This window comes from Topomyia yanbarensis, chromosome 2, assembly GCF_030247195.1.
Source record: "Topomyia yanbarensis strain Yona2022 chromosome 2, ASM3024719v1, whole genome shotgun sequence".
In the NCBI taxonomy this organism is placed as follows: Eukaryota; Metazoa; Arthropoda; class Insecta; order Diptera; family Culicidae; genus Topomyia; species Topomyia yanbarensis.
In genome coordinates, this window is record NC_080671.1 from 403,528,141 (window position 1) to 403,550,624 (window position 22,484).

Below are 22,484 nucleotides of genomic sequence, written 5' to 3' on the forward strand. Positions count from 1 at the left end.
AGAGTCCTCTACCCAAAATGCTGAGCCCAGTGTCCCGAGTACAGAGACCAGAGTACAGAGTCCAGAGTTCAGAGCACAAAGCCCAGAGACCAGAATCCAGAGTCCAGAGTCCCGAGGAGAGAGTCCACAGTCCAGAATCCAGAGACCCGAGTGCAGAGCCTAAAGTTCAAAATCTAGAGCTCAGATTCCAGAGTGAAGGATCAAGACCCCAGATACCAGAGCCCATGGTTCAGAGTCCAGAGTGCATAATACATAAATTCGAGGCCACGCCAAGAGTCCATGATCTAGCGATGAGAGTGAAGAATTCTAAAATTCAGTGTACATAGTCCAGAGACCAGAACCCAGAGTCCCGAGGGGAGAGCCAAAAGTCCAGAGTCCAGAGTGCAGATCCCAGAGTTCAGAGTCCAGACTTCAGAGTCTAGAGTCTAGAGTTTGGATTCCAGAATTCAGAATCAAGACCCCAGAGACCATAATTCATTGTCCAGAATCCATAGCACAGAATCAGTGCTCGGAAATTTCAAAATCAGTTACCTATTTCTGCTTGCATTTACCGAAAACGACATTCAGATTCAACGCCTCCCGCATTCATTCACTTTCCAACTGACTGAAATTTCATACAGAATTAAATGTTTGAGAGCAGAGGGAATGAAAATTCTTTCACCAACTAAAGCATTCATTTGGTATTATGTGGACAGTTTGATGGCAGAAGTTGGCATCTTTTACATTTTCGAGCATAAGCGAACTGCGTAATCTATATCTGGTGCACTTTTGTTGAAGAATCCCTCTCGTAGGTAGAATAAAAACAAAATTCAGCTTGCCTTGAACTTAACATGTCCGAACCTGAATGCGCTGTGTCGGGAGAACGAATGACGAAGGAAACGAACCAAACATTTCATTCATCGCAGCGGGCATGAATTGTATTTCATTTTATTTCAAGTTCACGCAGGGATATCAATTTTTTTAAGCTCTGCACAGAATATCGAGGCCAGAACCCGGCGTTCAGAATCCAGTGTGAAGGGTCCAGAGTTCACGCTCTAGAATCTAGACTGACTGGGTATTTTCGGAATGGTCTTGACGAGTAGGTGCCAGAAATTTATGTTTGACGCCATGTTGAAATCCAAAATGGCGACTTTCGAACGTAAATTATTACGATTACACTTTGGATTGTTTATCTTTGCGCAGCACTTGATATTGTTTAACTTTGATTTATACAATTGATCCACAATGATAATTTTACTAGAACACTTCACAACCGTTGTTACTAAACTACTTTAAGGTCTTAGTTTTATAGTAGGCACTGTTATTTGGTAAAATGAGTAGTGATGCAGGAAAGGTACAGGTAACCATAGTCTATGCCAAACGAATACCAAATTTGTTACTGATACTTTTAGCATGTATCAGGAAACTCGCAGTTGGGAAATTGGATTCTGAGTTGATTATGACTTTCATTGGTTTAGTTTTCGATAAAAATGCACTGAAAAAAAATTCAGTTTGGACAAGGAAAAGGTTTTTTCAAATAACTTCTTTTTTCTTGAAAGCGCCTAACTTAAATTTTTGACGGTAGGTAGGAAACATAATTAACTATCTTGGAACAAAATTTCATCGAAATCAAAGATGGTTTTTTTTTTGTAAATCGACTTTAAATTTTTAAAATCGATTTTTTTCAGTGTAGTTGTCGATGTAGAATTTTTTAAATATTTTTACTCAAAAATTTGACTAATTTTATGAAAATCTTTCCAACATTTTTGTAGGATTTGTCATTTTTAGACTATAGCCATTTGAAAAAAAAATGGCAAAAAAGTTCAACCCTTTTCAAAAGACAGTCTAGATCATGTTTGGAAAAACAAAGTATGCAAAGTAGTTTTTGTGACAAAGTTCCCATATACAGAAAGTTTCTTTAAAATTTGAGAAGGTGCTGCCAACATTTATTCGAGTTGGCGCGAAATTCGTCATTTAGTATATGATTTTCACATGTTAAATCTACTTTTACGGTTTTCTTCTTTGAGCTCTAAAGTTTAAAAAAATCAAGATTACATATTCTAAATTATAAACTATAACACAACTACTCAGTTTGGTGTGCCTTGCTTTGAATTGAAGTCAGATCTACATGAGGATTCTTTCTCCCACCTTGGTGGTGCATTAAATTTGATCTGACAGGACACTGTGCTATTTAACGAAAGAAATCTGCAATCTGCCAAAATTCATAACATGTAACTATGTCTCGGTAACACTTGTATCATTTCTGAGTATACATATGTATTTCACACAATTTGTTTACTATTTTTCAGATTACGGCACTTTTAATAGCATGCGATTAGGTAGTTCATTTTGACGCCGTTCCTAACTACCTGCATGAGAGCAATACTAGTAACAGACGGCCGAATCTTACAACCCTTGAAATCAATGGCAAACCGGTAGAGGTGGTGCGTTAGGGGTTATGATTATATTTTGAAAAAAAAAAATTGATTAGGTTGCATTTTCTTAAAGTTTTTTTTGTTGAAATTATTCTCCAAAAATTTCAGACAAATCGAATTATTATTTAAGGAGATTAGCAACTTTGAACCGAGCCGATTTTTGTCAGCAAACAAATTGTACACAAAACTGGTTCCCGTTTTTTTTTCTCAAAACCGTGACTACAAAATCGGTACAAACAAACAAACGTACAAACTATCCCCTTCATTTTTTTTTTGTTTCTAAGCTCAAAGGGTCTTTGACCCGCTCCTTTTGCAAATTTGGAATAATCAATATTTCTTTGAATCAATCAAAGGCAATTTTTAGGCACTAATGGTTTTCTTTGCTTCAAATGCTCACCATTTTATTCTTTTAATTTGAATTTCCAAAGAAGGACAAGGAAAAAATAATTGAATATGCTTGAAGACTCTATTAGATTTTTTTCATTTTCCGATGAATGTATGAGCGGTAATTCTTGGTACCGCATTTCGTCTATTTTTGCACTGACAACTTCAATTAGCCGGAAGTAGTGCCCCTTTCCACTACTTCCGGCTAATTGAAGTTGAATTTCTGGCACGTCATTAATTTTTTTTGTTCAAGACTAAAATGTGTTTCACAAAATGCATAAAATCGTCAACATATTTTGACTTATCCTTTTCGAAGATTGAACCAGAAAGCATTGTAATACTCCTATACTGCCCATAAAAGCATAAGAGTCCCATATGGAAAAACAGCAAGCCGAGAAAAACGCTGTTCAAGATTTACATTTTCATTGAGCCTTATGGGTGGGACAACCATGTTTGGGTATTTTTACAATATTTTCAAAACAAACCTGGTAATTTTATTTGTGCATTGTGATTCAGTGGTGATGCAGAATATAATCCAACAAATAACTCAATTTCGACAAAAATCCATATGGGACTCTTATGCTTTTATGGGCAGTATATCGCCTTAACGTTCATTAATACCTCGAGGCAGTTACATTAACTCACTCACTCATTGTCTACTGTTATTAATACGGTCGTATTTAACTTATATGCTACAAATCACTATTTGAGGCAGTACTTTGCGGTAATCCTGCCTTCGGAAAGCATATCAAAAGCCAGTCAATAAGTGCAAAAATTAGTCTACCTTGCCATCTCGCAAAGCGAAAGCTATCAACAAAGTAAGCAAACAATTCTACCTCCCACTTTGTTGTTTATCCACTGCACAAACAATATTGTATCGTTACCTCCGACTACGTAGTCAAATGAGCTTGTCACAGAAAACGGTAGTACAGGTACTACGGAGAAACACAACTTCGATTTACTCATATTAGACTTGTTGTCCACAAGGTGGAACAGATACCAAAAATGAAAATGATCTTAATCTCCAGAATGCATACAGTTCCACGATGTTCGTACCTGTGTACTAGTAACGTTGAGAAGTTTAGCCCAGGCAAAAAAGTTCACTGCAAAGATCAACATGTCGAACATGACCACTTTAAAACCTAGATCGCTGTTTACAATGATAACGATGAAATTGTACGCGTTCATGTGATGGGTTAGTGGTTAACCAAACCTATCTCTTCCTATCTGACTTTTGTGTGCAAAGCAGAAAAATACATCAATTATAGGCAAGCAACGCATTGCACCTATTATGGTCGGATACGTGCCAGGCGATATGAAAAATCAACCTACTACAACCAACCTTAACAAACTGCCTCCGCTACTAAAACACAATGAAAATTCGATCATGCCAGCACAAACTGAACAGTAACAACGATTGCGCTCAGTACCTCCAAACCAGCAACACAAATAAAGAAGCCATCGTCGATAAAGACAGACATAAAAACAGTAAACAAACAAGAACATACGACCATCAACATCAAGAAGGCAGTAGCGATGGCTACATGGGCGTGTACGATGACGACGCGAAAAAAAACAGACTAATTGATCCCCAAATTGCGGTGTACTATGTATAGTTAATGCTTCACTGATAAGCAAAAGAATCTGCGCCAAGAGGATCCATCAGACAGGAATTGAATTTCGTTATTTTTTATATTTTGCGCATTGTATGCGATAAAAGATCGACGGCTCAATCAAGCTGACTCATGGGGTCATGTCAAATTAAGCAATTAAAAAAACATAAAGCCAAGCAAAGCTAGCTACTAACTAAATTAGACCTAAGTTTTCACCAGAACAAATCTAAATGATTTCATACCCGTAAACTAACCACATTTTGTCGTCTAGGATATGTAAAGGACTGTACTACTTAAATCTAGAATGTGCAATATATGGCAGGATATCTGCCACTGAAGTCGGGACACTAGCACTTTTGTACGTAAAAACTGGCTTAACCCTGCGCGATGCGATTTTTTTATTGTAAATACTGTTATTTTTAGCTTTATATAGGTTATATATAGGGGATCGCTGATTCTTATAGTGACGTCGAAAATAATAATTTCAAAATGGTGGATCCAATATGGCGACTGTGTTTGTTTAAATTTCATGATTTTTTAATGTTGGCCTAAAACGTCTTACAAGGGAGTTTTCGGGGTCGCTGATTCTGATGTCGCAAAAGGAAAATGTAAAATTCATAATGGCGGATCCAATATGGCGACTGTGCTTGGCTAAATTTCATGTTTTTATATTGGCCTGAAGCGTCTTACAAAGGGGTTTTTGGGCTCTCTGATTCTGATATCAGAATCGTAATCAGTGACCCCAAAAACTCGTAAATCGAGTTTTATGCTCATTGTAACAAAATTCGCAAATTTTAGTAAAAAATGGCTGCCATTGTGTAGTCGACATATTGAATTTTCAAATTCTGTTATCAGAATCGCTGATTGCAAAACTACATAATCTTTTTTTATGCTAGTTAAGAAGTTATTCCTGTATCTCAGAATCTTTTATAGACCGACATAATAACTCCATTTCTGCAAATTTTGACAATTTTTTTCAAAAAAACTGACCTACGAAAAATTCTACAAAAAAATCTTTTATTCAGCTCAATGTTTGAAATACTTCCAAAAATTTTTTAGATCTCTAGGACTTTTAGTTCAGACACAGCCAATTTTTTTGTAAAAAAAAACTAAATTTTCGAGTTTTAATTGTTTATAACTAATAAGTAAGGGACCATTCATAAATGAGATAGCATGTTTTGAATGATTTTTAACACCCCGCTCCCCCATCGTAGCATTTCGTCACAAACCTCTAAATACCCCCCCTCCCTCTCGTAATTACGTAGCTTGCAGGTAACCCCCCCCCCCCCCTTGTCCCAGTAAAAAAAATTAAAAAAACAAAAAAACGATGTCAGTTAGATTAAACTGGTTAGATTGTCGTGCCATTAGGTCAACCCCTATTCCCCTTTAAAAAAGCTACGTAGCATGACATGACCCCTACCCCCTTGTCGTCACACATAATCACAAAATACAAAACTCCCCATACCGCTATAATGCTACGTCATTTATGGATGGTCCCTAATTAACTAATTCACATAATTTTTTGTGGTACTCCTTACATCCCTAAGAGTAGATTAAAAGAAAGAATTCGCTTTTATATGTCAACGTTAACTAGAAATCTATTAAAAACTTAGGAGAAGTAGGTGGGACGTATACGTCTCACTGCGTCGCAAAGGGTTAACAATCGAAAAATCTACGGAACTATTGGTCTTATGCCACGATTTGTCTGCCCGTTTCCTCTAACTACTGAGCCCAACCGGTACAGCTGTTGAAGCAATTGTTGAACATGTGAAGGCAGCAGAAATTATTTTATATCTACACTTAGTGCAGGGCCTTCGCCCTAGTGCAGTGTGCTCATGCTTAAAAGAATACAAATTAGAGTTCATTATTTGTTTCTGCTTTTGACCATTGTTCATTGGTAATATTGGATTTTCCGAAGTTCTCTTCTCATAATTCTTATGCTAAAGAATGTCTTCTCTACTAGAAATTATGCATTCAGACTGAACTGATTGAAAGAAGCAGTGCATGTGCCGATGATTCTATTGATTATACACGAACACGATGCACAGTTTTTCTGATAATACAGTCCACCAAAAACAAGTACCAATGTGTCAATAAAATTCAACGTCAAATATGTTTCATTAATTTTTAGACTATGTGGACTATAGTAGTACGCTATTGCGTTTTTTACGCTTATATCAGTTATTAGTGACAGTAATGTCGCCACTCTAGAGTCGGATGCTGTATACTCAGTTAGGACAGAATCCGATGTAAATTATATAAAATTATTACAAATCGGTATCTCCACGAATCGAAGGAAGAAGTATTCAATATATTCAATAATACGTAAAGTTAGTTCGAATTACTTCTAAAGTGAAATATCAAAATTACTCGAATTTATTAATATAAGCAGAACCATTCTTTGCAACAACAATTGAACCCCGTCATGACCCATAATTTGGCTTTACCTTTGTTCGCAAACAGGGCTTTTAAATTTAACACAGGGAAGGTGATTTCACAAGCGTTTGCCTGGCCCAAAATGTATCGATAAGGCGAAGTTCTGGAACAGATAGAAGGTCCTCTTTTAGAACAAATATAACATTATTGCTTCTGTGCAACTCTAAAGCGGTCCGGTAGAAGATGCTAAGTCGGCCATAACAGGATCAGGCTCTAAAAAGCATAACTTTATCTCAGATGTGATGATGAATTGAATCATTTTGCCACATCCGCAAATTACTTGCTAGACATAGCGTTTTTGACCAATTTGGTAAGCCTTTTCTTTTACTTCCTGCACAGGTTTCGTGCATGAATTGTGGCAACCATGTAATGTTTTTCGCAAAGGTTCAGTACTATTCGTACTTTTCTACGTGTAGCCAAAAGGATTTTATTGTTTTTGTTCAAAATAGATGAAAAGTTGAATCGAAATGCTGGATCGACTAATGAATTGGTTCAATACCATTCTGGCTTTGCAGTGCTGTTTTTCTTCCGGAATCATGATTCCGCTTAGCTTTCTGAGCTGCTCTGCAATCGATCCATCGGTAAGAAGCAAGCATATTGATGAAATTATATTTATTGAACTACAAACTTTCATTTTTACCAACGCAGTGTCTTTTCCCAAATTCAGGCTTCAATATGAATAGATTCATGCTTATGGTGGGGCCACTGGCCCAGCGTGCCCATACGTAAAAACGGCAATGTCCATATCAACAGTATATAGATGCCAACTAAATCGTTTTTGTTTTTCTGTAAATCGATACTTTCAATAGTTATTGCTGCTTCTATTGGGTTTAGCTATTTCCGTCGCAGATAGTGTGATTGTTCACTAATTTTCTCTTATCCACATTGACGAATTTCTTATTCAACTTATTCAGTTTTCACTTTCTTTTTAATGATCCAATTCAAAAAAAGTTTTATATACCTCCACATTGCAATGACATTCCAACACCAGAAACATACTTATTGACCCGGGTATAAAACAAATACCGAGAACCTTCTACCATAAGTTTTCTTATTATGCCAGCTGAAGACTTACCGCCCCCAAATCTATTCACATTTACAACGTCCAATGGACATAAGTCCATCACCCGTCAGCTTTCTGCCGGGGGATGATGCGGCTAAAGCGCACAGAAGAAATAACCGCCTTGGAAACTTGTTCTTCGTTACTTCCAGCAAGATTCCAATAATGTTAACGAGAAATCACTAATATAATTCCTCTCCGTCTTCACACTCCTTCACCACACTTGAGACCTTTACAAGCAGATCAGAAAAAAAAATCTACATTACCGTTCGGAGCCATTCCGATTCCAATTTCAAACTAGCACCAAACTCTGTCCAACAGTAGTTTTCCGCTGCAAATCCTGACATGCAATCATACTCATCTGACATGAGCAAAAATGTTCGGGAATTTTTTTTTCGTTCATCCTTCCCATGCAACTGCTGTTCGATGCGCGGTTTTCGATAACAAGCTAGCACAATCCATACCCAACGGAGCAAGATAGTAGTGGGGAGAAGAAAAAAACTAGCAGATAAGTAACTCGAAGGTCGACACCGGAACCGGAGTTCCTTGAAAGATCCCGCACCGACCGAACATCAAACGACACAAAACACCCGGGCAATAAACGACCGATTCCACTTCTACGTCGACTGCCATGGGGATGAAGAAAAGTTTCAGCAACTGTGCAGTAACCAGCCAACCAACCCATCGCACCGGAATGGATGTGATCCACAAAATTGGCTGCGAAATGATTCCTGTGTGGTGTGGTGGGAGATGGAGGAAGAAATGAAAAAAACGACGACGAGTTGAATTTCGCCGGGTGAAATTGAAGACACACGCGAAGATGGATCAAATTGCTACTACAGCTAGCTTTCTTTGTACTCCGTGTAGAACTACATGCTTTATTAGATTCCTCTGGCCAAAAGTTTACAATAGTTTGCATAAGTTTTCAATCATTCCAATTCTGATCGAGCAGCTTTGGCAAATTGTTTAAGGAAATCACTATCCAGAATTTACATAAAATCGATTTATTGTTATGAAAGAGATTTATTACTTTAGAGAACTATTTCAAACTTCTAATATTTCCGAAGATAGGTGTAGTAGAAAAGGTTGACACCGAGATGTGAAAATGGCGGGGCGAAGAAAGTAAAAATCTGACTTATTTGATTAGTATTGGCTTTTATTACTTATCTTTGAAAATTTGTTGATTTTACAACAGTTGATCCACTTAACAAAGGCTTACAAAATAGTAACCAATTTTAGTAATGTTTTCTTTTATTTCGATTATAGAGGTTTTAAACGTTATGCCTCTTTTTCGGGTTAGAAAAATCTGCGTACAAGACAATCGATTCAACCACTTCACTATACCGAACTGTACTACAACGTAGACTTCTTATGTCTTTGGAGAAGTTTTCGTAGTTTGGGCTCGTTTTGTTAAAACAACTCTTATACTACGTTCACACTACGAGTTAAAACGTGTTTTAACGCTATCTTCATGACGTTTTTCTTGTTGCCAATTATTATAACATGTTTTAACACTGTAGTGTGAACATAGTATTAGGGCGGTTCTAATTTTACCAAGATCAAAAAATTAATATTTAATTATTCTAGTTAGAGCCAAACGACCTTCAACGATTTTTTTTGCGGCCTCGGGACTTGAACCCAGGTGCGCTGCGTACAAGGTAATCGATTTACCAACTACGCTACGCCCACCCTCCTCAACGAATTTGTAGAACGACACAATATAAAAACCTGTTTTAATCCACCTAGCGGTGCAATTGTGCCTTTCTCATTTCTCTAAACTATGGCACGGAGGCTTTTTATGTTCAACATAATTGTGGAAATGTCCATTACATTCTTAGTACACTTTGCACTTATACACAATGGCATGCCAGCCACGAACTTGATGAGCTACGTGTCGACGGTGAAGCACTTGAAACAAAAAAATATCATACTCCATTAGCCTAATCAGCATTAGATCAATGTTATCTGCTTGCTAACTTATTTTGTCATGCGGGGATGGGTATGTGAGGAGGGCGAAAGTCCCATGAACGAACGACTCCCCAGCTTAAATTGGTATGCTTTGTAATATAGTGGTGGTTTAAAGATGATGGGGTTGAAAGGGAGGGGTATGAGGTGGTGGTCTGAGGGGTGATTTAAGGAGATTTTTAAAGGAGGGGAGTGAACAGTAGAGGGGGGGGTGTAACCCCTCTCCGTAAACCATCAACTACGCCCCTGTTAAAATCCAGAAACCTTATGCGAGTCGAAAAAAAAATTCGGCCGGGATTAGGTTGACGTTTTTCAGAGTGATTGCATAACCTTTCTATATGAGAAAGGCAAAAATGTGCAAAATCCAAAAAAGTGAATCTTCGTCAAATTTTTTTCGTGTTTGCATCAAATCTCGACGTTTTATGCACCTTGAATAGATTTAGCATCAAAAATAAAAATTCTATTTTTAATTTTTCCTATAGTTTTTATGAGAAATTTCTGTGTGGCCGCACTCTGAAACCTGTAATTCCGGAACCAGAATTCCGATCGATCCAAAATTCAATAGCAGCCGATGGGAAGGTTGCACCTTTCATTTGAGACTAAGTTTGGGCAAATCGGTCCAGCCATCTCTGAGAAAAATGAGTGACATTATTTGACACATACGCACATACATACACACACACATACACACACATACACACACACATACATACACACATACACACACACACACATACAGACTTTTTCCGATCTCGACGAACTGAGTCGAATGGGATATGGCACTCGGCCCTCCGGGCCGGGATTAGGTTGACGTTTTTCAGAGTGATTGCATAACCTTTCTATATGAGAAAGGCAAAAATATAGTTTCGTTTTCATGATAGAATATTGCCTTTTGCAATGTTTTTCTATTCTTTTAAATAGTGGGTAGGGTGGTTCTATTTTTTTGTAAATCAATAAATTAACTTTTTAATTATTCGAGACAGAGTTTTGTTGTCTTCCAGAAAATTCTAGAATATAAAATTTGAAAAATTTTTGTCGAAGACACTGGAATTCTATGTCGTGTACTTTTCATTTTACAAGAAATTTACCAAAAACAAAATTGGGTGTTTCTTAAAATTCTTTCAGATTTTTCGAAGGAGAACAATTTGTCTCAATATACCGAACCTCTAGCTTCTCTCCTTAGAAAGTTATATTTCATATGACAGAAATGATATTTAATGTTAAAAGCCCTAGTCGAAGTGAAAACATAACTAAAGCTTACAAATTAATAACACATTTTGGTATTATTTACATTGCGGTTATAGAGGTTAAACCTTAGAATCTTTTGCCTCTTTTTCCAGCTAGGAAAGTGTCTAAATCCTATGTGCGGGGTTGGAAACTGAACCCAGGTGATCTGCGTAAAAGTCAATCGATTTTCCAACTACGCTATGGCAGTCCCGAATTTTAATATTGTGTTTCAAATGATAATTCGAGATAATAAAGACTATGCCACAAAAATCTTTCGAGAATGAAGGTTCTGAGAGATCGAGAATACATTTATTTTTATCATTGTTGTATTAAATTTTGTAGTATGTATGGCATACTTTAATAACGGGGTTGTGTACATGACGTGACCAGGGTGACATTAAAAATGTAGCTTTTTCAGAAGTGTGCAATATTATTCACGAACGAATCTTTCCAAACAATCTACTCACGCTCTAGCTTACTCTCCTGCTCCCATATGTTACAGTTTGCTATGTACCCTGCCCATTAAAATCGAGTAATCATATCAGGCGAGTAAACGCTCAGGACAGTTGAAAGAGGACTGCCTCCCCCCGTTACCTCTCAATCGACTGTGCCTTCCCCACAGGTTTTCGGCAGTTAAGAAGTTCTGGGGTTTGGCAGGCAGAGCTTCGACAGTAAAAAACTTCGGTGGTATTGGAGAAAAAGCTCTGCCAGAAAATCTTTCTTCGGAATTCGATCACCGAGCACTTTTTCGGATTTACACGCACACAGTTCTTGCTACACCACCATCAATAAATGTTTCATGCTGTCGTTGCAGATATCAGCAATACTGAATTGAGTGAATGAGATGAAATATTTTGAGATCGTCTGTGCAGGACTGGCGAGGAGTTTTCAGTTTAAATTTTAAATATACCTCATTAAAGTAAATCAGAAACATCAATGGTCCCTCGGCGCTTCCCTGCGCTATACCTGGCAATCTACAACGATAACCATTATCTCTCGATCTGAGAGCTAGGATCGAAACAGCTGCTAAACGTACTGTTGATTCCAAATTTCTCCATTTTATCAATTGTTATATGAAAAATGGTGTAAATAATATCAGTTTGAGCGCGACTCACTGTTGTGTAGGATGCTAGACTCGGTAGGTTAGTTGTTGTTCAGCGTCTAGACGTGAAGCTATGTTAATCGTGGATTTTTTATTTCGGAAATTTGACATGGCTCAATGCGTTAGCTTACCTGAGCTTATTTATAATGGGTATATAAACATAAATAAATTGAATTTTATTGAATATTCAGCGGATCTTGTGTACGCGATTTGTTACTTCGCCTAAAGATCTTCGTTCTCGTCGGAGATTCTTTAGCTGCATTTCCTGTTGCTGCTTGGGGATCATTTGGTGCGCTTTATCTCGGCTAATCGTTTTAGTTCATGCTGTCTTCGCTATTGCTGTTGTATGGGTTTTCGCGATTATCAGTTTTAAGTTGTTTGTGGGACCTACGGGTAACGGTCGTGTAACCTTGTTTTTTTGCCATTTACTTTATTGTCAATGGTGCGGGAAGTAGTGTTCATGAGTGCTCTGTATCGGTTTTTTTAGCAGTTGATGTTGTTTCGCTTGAGTTTTTTGTACATGGTTTCCCGTAGTGTTTCTTCTTGTAACGAAAGTGGCAAGGGGTAACGAAAGTGAAAGACGTACACAGCGTGATTTGAGATTTGGATACGCCTTCTATTTCGTATTGAAAGTTCAGGTATGAAGGAATCGGTTTCATCACTCACATTCTCGTAACACAAACACCCGGAAAAAAATTCTTCGGGCATCCAACTTACGCATTCCGACATGATGGTTGTAATAAATTTATTGGTAGTACTCGGGCATAGATCTTGCAGACGCACATCAATCTTATCATCGTTAATATAAGCGGGTATCTTGATTACCATAGCAAAACTTTCCGCCATGGCCAAAGTTTTGAATGTTATCAGTATAGCAATATGAATGTGTTGAATTGGATGACGACGAGTTCCGCGAGTTAAAACTGCATTTGCACCTTTAATAACTGTTCAATGAAAGTAACACATTGTTTTTCGATTGCTTTCCTTCTTTATAGCACGTTCGTTAGATTCACTACACTATTAACAACAGAACGGTTTTAGCTTCAGATCCGATCGAAACTAAAAAGTAGACTGATTAGATACAGATATTGACCCTGAAGTGGATCTAGAATCACCAGCTCGAGAGAGCGCTCAATGTAGTTATTCCATGATAGTAATTGATATTTTACCATTTTCCTTTTTATAGGTTAGATTTCCAGTAAGACGAAAAAATGTCACTGGCAAGAGAACTCAAGAAGAAGTAGAGTTACCGAAACGTCGATGTTTCTTCCGAGAGGAACCAAAAAGAAATCTTCGGGTCCCGGATTAAAAGACGATTTAAGCCGAGCATAAGCTCTGGTAATCATCATTTCATCGACATTGACACCGGCCAGAGTTTGGTCCACAACTGGAATCGGTTCGATGTGTTCGGTTGCTAAATTTTCTTGTGAATGGACTACAGCTCATTTATAGCTTGAGCTTGATCTTGTACGACCTCCCCTGGTTGCTACTCCGTTATCGATTTGGACTAGGTGAAGTGGAACAGGGAATCAGTAGATAATTAAGCTTGGAGGCAGCGAAGCATCTTTCAATGTGCAGCTCCTGGTAATCCTAAAGTGTTTATTGATCAATACCGGCGTCGGCCAGGTCCGAACGTAGTTCGCGGAAAGTAATGGGAACGAATGTTAGTGCGATACTTGCTTTTGCTAGAGGCCGTATATACTACTGCGTACTTGACAAGTATCGCGGGAGGAGGATATTTGTTACTAAGTATAGCAGTTCGATTGTACTTCTTCATAGCCAAAAACCAGAGAGGTGACTACTCTACTATAAGGACTAGATATCGATCCATCAACTCATGGACCGGGGACCAACGGCTTTACTTTAGACGTAACACAGTTTTTTTTTTCAACTCAGAAAAATCTCAACGACCTCGGCTGAGACTGAACCCAGATCAACTGGAATAAGTGGCGGTCACGCTTACTACTCAACCGCCGGCGCCGTCTCTTGTACAACAATTTTTAGTTATGTACGAAACCCCTTCACAATTCTCTTACCGCTCTTTTAAGGTGGCAATTCAAAAAATATATATAATGCCAATGACGGCGAGTTCGTGATCGTTACCCGTCGTGATCGTTAGAGGCAAGGAAGAACAACTGATCACGTCAGTTTTAACGATGATAACTTTGACGTTAATGACAACATGAGATATTTGAATAATCCTCACGACGCCATTGGTGAAGGATCCTCACGATGCTTCCCGCGAAAGAAGGTCTGAAGACTGAGGAAGCCCATGCTCGCCAAAGAAAATATTCAGTTCTTCTACGAAATATTAAATTTACATTTTTCAATTAAATGTTCAATAATGAACTAATGATAATGATGTTAAGTATTTCTTAAACGATTAATGGCCAAACAAATTAAATTATTTAATAAATTATAGTGTTATTAAACCGGTTCCAGTTTGAAACTAAAACATTGAACTCAGTGCATGTTCTGCAGCGTTTTTTTATATAACCCCAAATCGTTTCAATCACTCGGAGTGATCGGTTTTGGTTTTGTGATTGCTCGAAAAAGCTAGTACTCCGATACGCTAGCGGGATCTTTCTTGCTCGAGCTTAGCCTCCCAGACCTCGCCAGCTCGGCCTACGCCATCCCGCACATATCGTCGTGGTACCTATCTAACCCAAGCTTTACGCGAGTGCAGTGTTCCGTAGCCCTGTCAGTAGTGCGAAAAACAAGTGATACGGGTCCCACTTCTTGGCGGGTCTCTGCCAGCTGGAGGTACGGCCGAATCGCTAAGGGGTTGTCCCCACCGAAACCGATAAAAAAAACCCAAGTCCACTAGGGTTTCTTTTGTGAAAAAATGGTGCAGTGATAACAGTGACAAATACCAGGAGCACAGACTTTGAAGTAGATAAACTACTCGCACCACCATCGAATCGGAAACGTTAAATCGGTGAACAGATCATGCCTCCATTGTGATGAAAATTCAACCCGGTAAAAAACTTGTGTCTCCATCATTGTTCTAACCGTGAGCGACTTACATGCGTGAAAAGTGTCGAACCCCACAACGAGGAAGTATCGATTCGGACAATAGTGTCGGGCATTGGTTATCTGTACGACAGTGAAATGCCAAACCTCAAACGGTCTCAAGGCTCGACGATCAGGTCTACATCAATAGTTTGGTGTGAGGATGAATCACCCATACAGAGTAGATCGTCCAACGTAACACACAATACAGAAATCAGACATGTAATTTCTTTCCAAAGAAAACAATTTATTGAGCAATCGACTTGATGCGCGCAAAGCAATGGCCATCACTCAGGCTTACAATCCCGTCCTTCCTAAACTCTGGTGACGACATCGACTAACAAACGCTACTACTACGTGCGACTAGAGACAAAAATGGCGTATGCGATAAATTCCCTACTAACCCATTCCTGATTCATTTAACCCTAAAACCCCCTGGGAATGGAAACAACAAAATGGATCTCGGTAGTTAAAGAGGCGAGAGGAACCCAATACACCCTTCGATCTTCTGCCTAGAGAACCTATGAGCGACTGTATAACATCGAAAAAATTACATTTCCCGAGACAAGATCACTGGCCAACCAAAGCATTTCCAATAAATCCTTCGTAGAAACTTAAAAAATCAGCCCCACAGTCGATGAGGGAGACAGAACCATGAACGCTCTAATGTGGGAAGTCGCCAAGCTCAAGAAGCTGTCACTGTATGGCCAAAAAGCAGGCGATTCTATCAAACTTAGTAATCAACCATGACCCGAGAGTAATGTCGATCGACAACATTCAGGCAACCCCAGCAACTTCAAGGACCGGTGAAAGAAGATCCAGCCGAAACAGATACATCCAAGAACGCCGTTCAGGCGTCACAGGCAAATCCCGCAGCCCGATCAACAAAGATCTCCAAAGTAAAGGAACCGGAAATCCACAAGGAGAAACCGCACCCAAAAAATCAGAACTCAAACAGCTGCAAATTAACAAGCGTGAAATGCCTACCGACATCAGTGAATTCAACTCTGATTGAACAACCACGAAATATCAACAGCATCTAACACAATAAATAGCAACAACGATGAAATCAACACAAACAAAGGAAATAGCTATGATATACACTCAACACCCACACCGTATCTTCAGCACTTACACCGGGCAAAGTCAATAGGGATCAACAACGTCATACACATCAGTACAAATCAGAAAAAGGAAAATCGAATCTTCCTCAACACATCGATTACCAAGTCCAATCTCCGGATGCTCCTGGCACCCGGTGGTCTTCGGAATAAGGCGGCCAACAAATGATACGCCACCGAGGAATAAAAACAAATTACCCCCCCCCCCCCCGTAGACCAGAGCACTAAGCGCGGAACCGTTAGGGAAAAAGCATTCTCCCCTGCCTCGGTCCAGCTCGCAGAGGCACCAGATCCCAACGACGAGCCTTCGACAACTGCCTGTGCAGGAGCCCCGGCTGCCTTCCGGGTATGTTCAGCTCTCCAATCCACACTCCTAGAACAGCTCAGCAACCCGAACCTTCTTCCAGACGATACAACATCTCGCCTACAACACCCAGAGCCGCTATGACGTCCGGTTCCTACCTATCTACCTAACTACCGATTTCCGTCATGTACTCATCAACCCCATTCCGCAAATTCCCATATTGTTGAGGTTATAGTGAATTAATCTAAACCGAAAATCGCCATCTTGGAGTTTAAAAAGGCTTGAGACATCGATTTCCGTCAGCCGGAAGTCGCCATCTTGGGTTTCAAAATGGCTTCAGCCATCGATGTCCATCATGCAGTCGTCAACCTTATCCCGAAAATACCCATATGTTGAGGTTACAAAGAATTTATCTAAACCGGAATTTTGGATTCTAAAATGGCTTCGGACATCGATTTCTGCCATGTTCGCGTCAACCCTATTTCGAAAATACCCATATTGTTGAGGTTATAGAGAATTTATCAAAACCGGGAGTCGCCACTTGGATTTTAGAAAGGCTTCGACATCGATTCCGTCATCCGGAAACATATGGGTTTCAAAATGGCTTCAGGCATCGATTTCTGCCATTAACCCCTTTCCAAAAGTACCCATATTGTTGAGGTTATGAAGTATTTATCTAAACTGGAAGTCAACCTCCTAGATTTTAAAATGACACTGGATCAACTCAATTTAGAGAATTTATCTAAACCGGAACTCGTCATATATATTTTCAAGATGGCTTCAGACATCGATTTCCATCATACCCATATTGTTGAGGTAATATAGAATTTATCAAAACGTATAAACGAAAAAGGGTAAAGCTTATTTTTTATATATTACATTTATTCAAATTAATGGACCGAACTTCACTGAAATATAATAAGAAATGCATATAGGTAACGTATAAAAAGACGAAGCACAGAAAAAATACTTGTTTCTAGTGTTAATCAATTCTGTAATGGTTAAAGTTTAAAGATGAACAATCTATAATAATTAAATAATAATATATGTAAGTTATACCTAACGGGTGTTCAATAAAAAATGAGAATGATTGCAATACCTCTCTGTAATTGAAGTAAAGAGCGTAAATTTTTTTTTCTCTCCATGCGAATTGCTCTCAGTACTCCCTACAAATGGGTGGCATGTTTCTTTTCGCTCAGGTGCTGTCAGTTCAATTGAAGATGGCGTCGAAACAGCAAGTACTCCGCGAGCGTGTTGTACGGTTTAACGAAATGCAAGGTCATCGAGGAAAAAAATTACGGTAGACCATCTTCGAGACGAAAAGATGCCCGTGAGTACAGTTCACCGAATCCTGGCATGCCTGAGCGTGGAGCGGAAGACCAGTACCGGTCGTCCGGCGAAGAAGCAGAGGGAAGCGTTGAAAAAGCTCTTTGAAAACAAGGACGGAACGAGTTTGCGTGACGCCGGCCGAAAATATCACTGCTCCCATACCTTGATTCACCGAACCCTCAAGATGGAGGATATCATCTGAGGGATTCCATGAGAAACCGGCCGACAGCAAAATATGACCATCGTCGATTCGAACGAAACTTTGCAGGTGTGTTCGCTGTATGAATCTCCATGATATTCTCTGGCAATTGGAATATTTTGATACAAGAGTAATTTTTCAAAAGGGCATAAACGTTTCTACGTGCATGAATCTCAAAATTTTTTTGTTCGATTACTGTATTTTATACAGCAAAACTATCTGAGAACAAGTTACAGGGAATGAATACTTCTGTCCGCAAAAAATATACACTGAAAAAAATGTTGTCATTCTTCAAAAAAACAAAAATTTATGATAAAAATTTAAATTGCGAAAAAACCCATTTTTATAAATTTTTTATATTTTGTTACCAAAAACCTAAAGAGAAAAGAAACATTTTGAATGTGATTGCATGATGGAGAAAAAATCGGTAAAAAAGTTTTTCTAACAATAACTTCGTACATGTTTTTAAATTTCATACTAATTGGCATACAAAATTGTAATTTTATTACAGAATATAATTCTAAGCACCATTTAAAATCAAAATGCATTTAACAAAAATCTTCCAAAATGCGATAGTTTTCGAGATATTTGAAATTTTGCTCCTTCAAAAACAATTAATTCGTGTAATTATGCTCTTTTTAAAAGTTATTCGCGTTACCCCATCAAAAATGTCAAAAATTTAATGTTTATCGTTTTAAAAACGTAAAAGCAACCTTTTTAGTGTATTTGGATCATGGAGAAGCTTTCAATAAAAAAGTTTTCCTAACAACAACTTTTGACATTTTTTTATAATTCTTACTATTTGCAGTTAAAAATACAATTTTCTTTTTGAATATGATTCTAAACGCCATTTTAAATCGAAATGCTCTTAGCAAAAAATTTCTAAAATGTAGTAGTTCTCGAGATATTTTAACTTTTGTTTTAACAACACAATTATTTTGTTTTATTACGACCTTTTCATAAGTTAGTCGCGTTTCTCCATCAACAATAATAGGTTTTTCAAAAGGCCCGTAAACTTTCGTGCAACTTTCTCTTTGACATCAAGGCGATATTGTAAACCATTTGAAAGTTACATGAAAGCAACCAAAATATATTTCAACCATAGGGTCTATATAGCTAAATCATATGTTGGTTGTTTTCATGTAACTTTAAAATGTTTCACAATATCGCCTTGATGCCAAAAAGAAAGTTTCAGGAAAGTTTACGGATCTTTTGAAAAACCTATTATTGTTGATGGAGAAACGCGACTAACTTATGAAAAGGTCGTAATAAAACAAAATAATTGTGTTGTTAAAACAAAAGTTAAAATATCTCGAGAACTACCACATTTTAGAAATTTTTTGTTAAAATCATTTCGATTTAAAATGGCGTTTAGAATCATATTCAAAAAGAAAATTGTATTTTTGACTGCAAATAGTAAGAATTATAAAAAATGTCAAAAGGTGTTGTTAGGAAAACTTTTTTATTGAAAGCTTCTCCAGGATCCAAATACACTAAAAAAGTTGCTTTGACGTCTTTAAAACGATAAACATTAAATTTTTGACATTTTTGATGGGGTAACGCGAATAACTTTTAAAAAGAGCATAATTACACGAATTAATTGTTTTTGAAGGAGCAAAATTTCAAATATCTCGAAAACTATAGCATTTTGGAAGATTTTTGTTAAATGCATTTTGATTTTAAATGGTGCTTAGAATTATATTCTGTAATAGAATTACAATTTTGTATGTCTATTAGTATGAAATTTAAAAACATGTACGAAGTTATCGTTAGAAAAACTTTTTTACCGATTTTTTCTCCATCATGCAATCACATTCAAAATGATTCTTTTCTCTTTAGGTTTTTGGTAACAAAATATAAAAAATTTATAAAAATAGGTTTTTTCGCAATTTAAATTTTTATCATAAATTTTTGTTTTTTTGAAAAATGACACAACATTTTTTTCAGTGCATATTTTTTTCAGACAGAAGTATTCATTCCGTGTAAGTCGTGCTCAGATAGTTTTGCTGTATAAAATACAGTAATCGAACAAAAAAAATGAAATTCATGCGCGTAGAAACGTTTACGCCCTTTTGAAAAGTTGCTCTTGAGTCAACATAATCTTATTACCTGTGGAAAATATTTAGTCTTGCATGACGGTGAAACGTGTAAAGTTTCATTGGAATCTAAGATGGTCGGTCACGATTTTAAAGATTTTCGAACGGATCTTCGTGGAATTCCTCATTTGTCAGAAGAACCTGATAGCGATCATGAAATCTCAGTGCCAGTGGATGACGAAGAACTACCGCGGGACATCGTTCGTGCTGGACGACGAAAGTTACTTTCCGCTATCGAAGACCCGCATTCCAGGAAATTACAGAATTTTTTCGGCTCCCTCAGTGCCCTAGTGTACAAAAATAGCTGGCGGGTCAAGGATACGAAGCAGTTGACCACCAAGATACGGAATTGTATCTGGAAGATGGACGTCAGAGCCGTCCAGCGTTCTTGTGAGAGCATCGCGACTAAGTTACGTCGTATGGCTGACCAGGACCCCTTCTTCAATATTCATTGACGTTTTTTGAACACCCGTTACTTTTTGTTTAAATTTGGAATTGTTTTGAATCAATGTGTTTTTCGGCACCAATATGAACATACAATGAAGGAAACGCAACACACTGATACCATTGCTGAACAAAAGCACGAAACACTTCGACCGTTTATATCTATATTTTGACGACAACATTTAGGGAAACACCGGCACAGTAAACAAAATTCGTATCGCTTTAGTATCACACATCCTTCTATAGGATAACAACTCGACTTCCGAAGAGCCCGCTGCAGCTGGCAGCAATAATCGGATGCATTGAGTTGGTTGGTATTACGATTTCAGCATCGGGATCGAAAACAGCAACAGCACCGATGCCATCATCAGCATCATCATCATCAACAAGAACATGTTCGTCGCCGGGTCGTCTTGACTTGGGTGAACCAGATACCAAGCAAGCACATCGGCTGCATTATAAATATTTATAGGGCACCATCCAGAGTTCAAGTATCGAGCACTAGCAGGAAAGCTATAGGGGGAAATCCTGGCAAATAGTATAAATCTAAGAGTATATTTACGTACACATTCAGCATCGCCAGCCCTGAGAGTTGAATAATATGAAATAATCTCGCGCTGAGAAAAATTCGATTTATTTATATTTCATCTTTCTTTCTTTTTTCTGCTACTCCACTGCGTCTTGCATATTTATCAGTGGCTGAGCGGAATACGAGTGGATAGGAGTTACGGCGTGAACGAGGATCGAGTTTCCATCGATGTGATTTCCATCCAGAATTCTAAATCACCACCCTAACGGCCATCAACCCGTCGGGCATATGCACGGATGGTTGCACTCGAGTAAAAGGTTCTTTCGTCTCCTCCAAACGACAAGAAGATAGAAGTAGTAAAGCATAAACAAATAATAAAAGCCTAAAAATAAAACAAACTCCCATGATTGGTGCCCAACCCTCCCTAAGCTTAGCTAAGCTGCGAGTTGAAGATATACAAATTTGTTTTGTTGCTTCGGGAAAAATTTGCTAAGCGAATCCAGCTTGCCGTTTAGCCGAGGGATCTCTGAGTTGGAACCATAATAAGGAAACTGTTTTTACTCCTCGTTAACGAAGGATTGATTTCAGCTCAATTAACTTCTCTACAGCTCAGTCGTTTTCTTCGTACTCGTTATTTTTCAATCGAAGACCGGTGAGTGAGTCGAGTCCCGAAGCGGATCACATTAAACCGTTGCTAATAGTAAATATTTCCCCTGAAGAAAGTTCAATACAAATAGTTTTGAGTCGATTTTGTGTAGGTCTTACTTCAAACACGCACCCCTCTACGTGTTCCCGCCTTTGACCGAGCAACAGCTCGAAACCTCGGCTCCATCAAAGTCGGGTGTACACATGTAATGTCATTCATTAGGCAATCCCGAGTAGATCGAGCCTGGTTTGCCATCTCGAGTCGCTTCCTTCCGCTCCCAACAAGCACAGCCGGGCGGTTTATTGCACAAACCACACAAAGTCTTCAATTATTCAGCTCTTTCGGAACAACTTTTACCGCTGCAACCGTATTCAAACATTTCTTTGAACTTGGGTGTGTGTTTTCGACATGATGCATAGTTTGGATAGTTTTTTTGTAAAGAAAATGACTGTCAAGAGATGTCTAACATTGGTCACGATTTGAAAAAGTGGTCATAAACTTCATTGAATTGAATTGCAATTCTTTTGGGATAGTTTTTTAATTTTGCTCAAGGTGCATTTTCCGGGTTTTGAAAATAATTGCTTAATGATTAACAACTGAAAA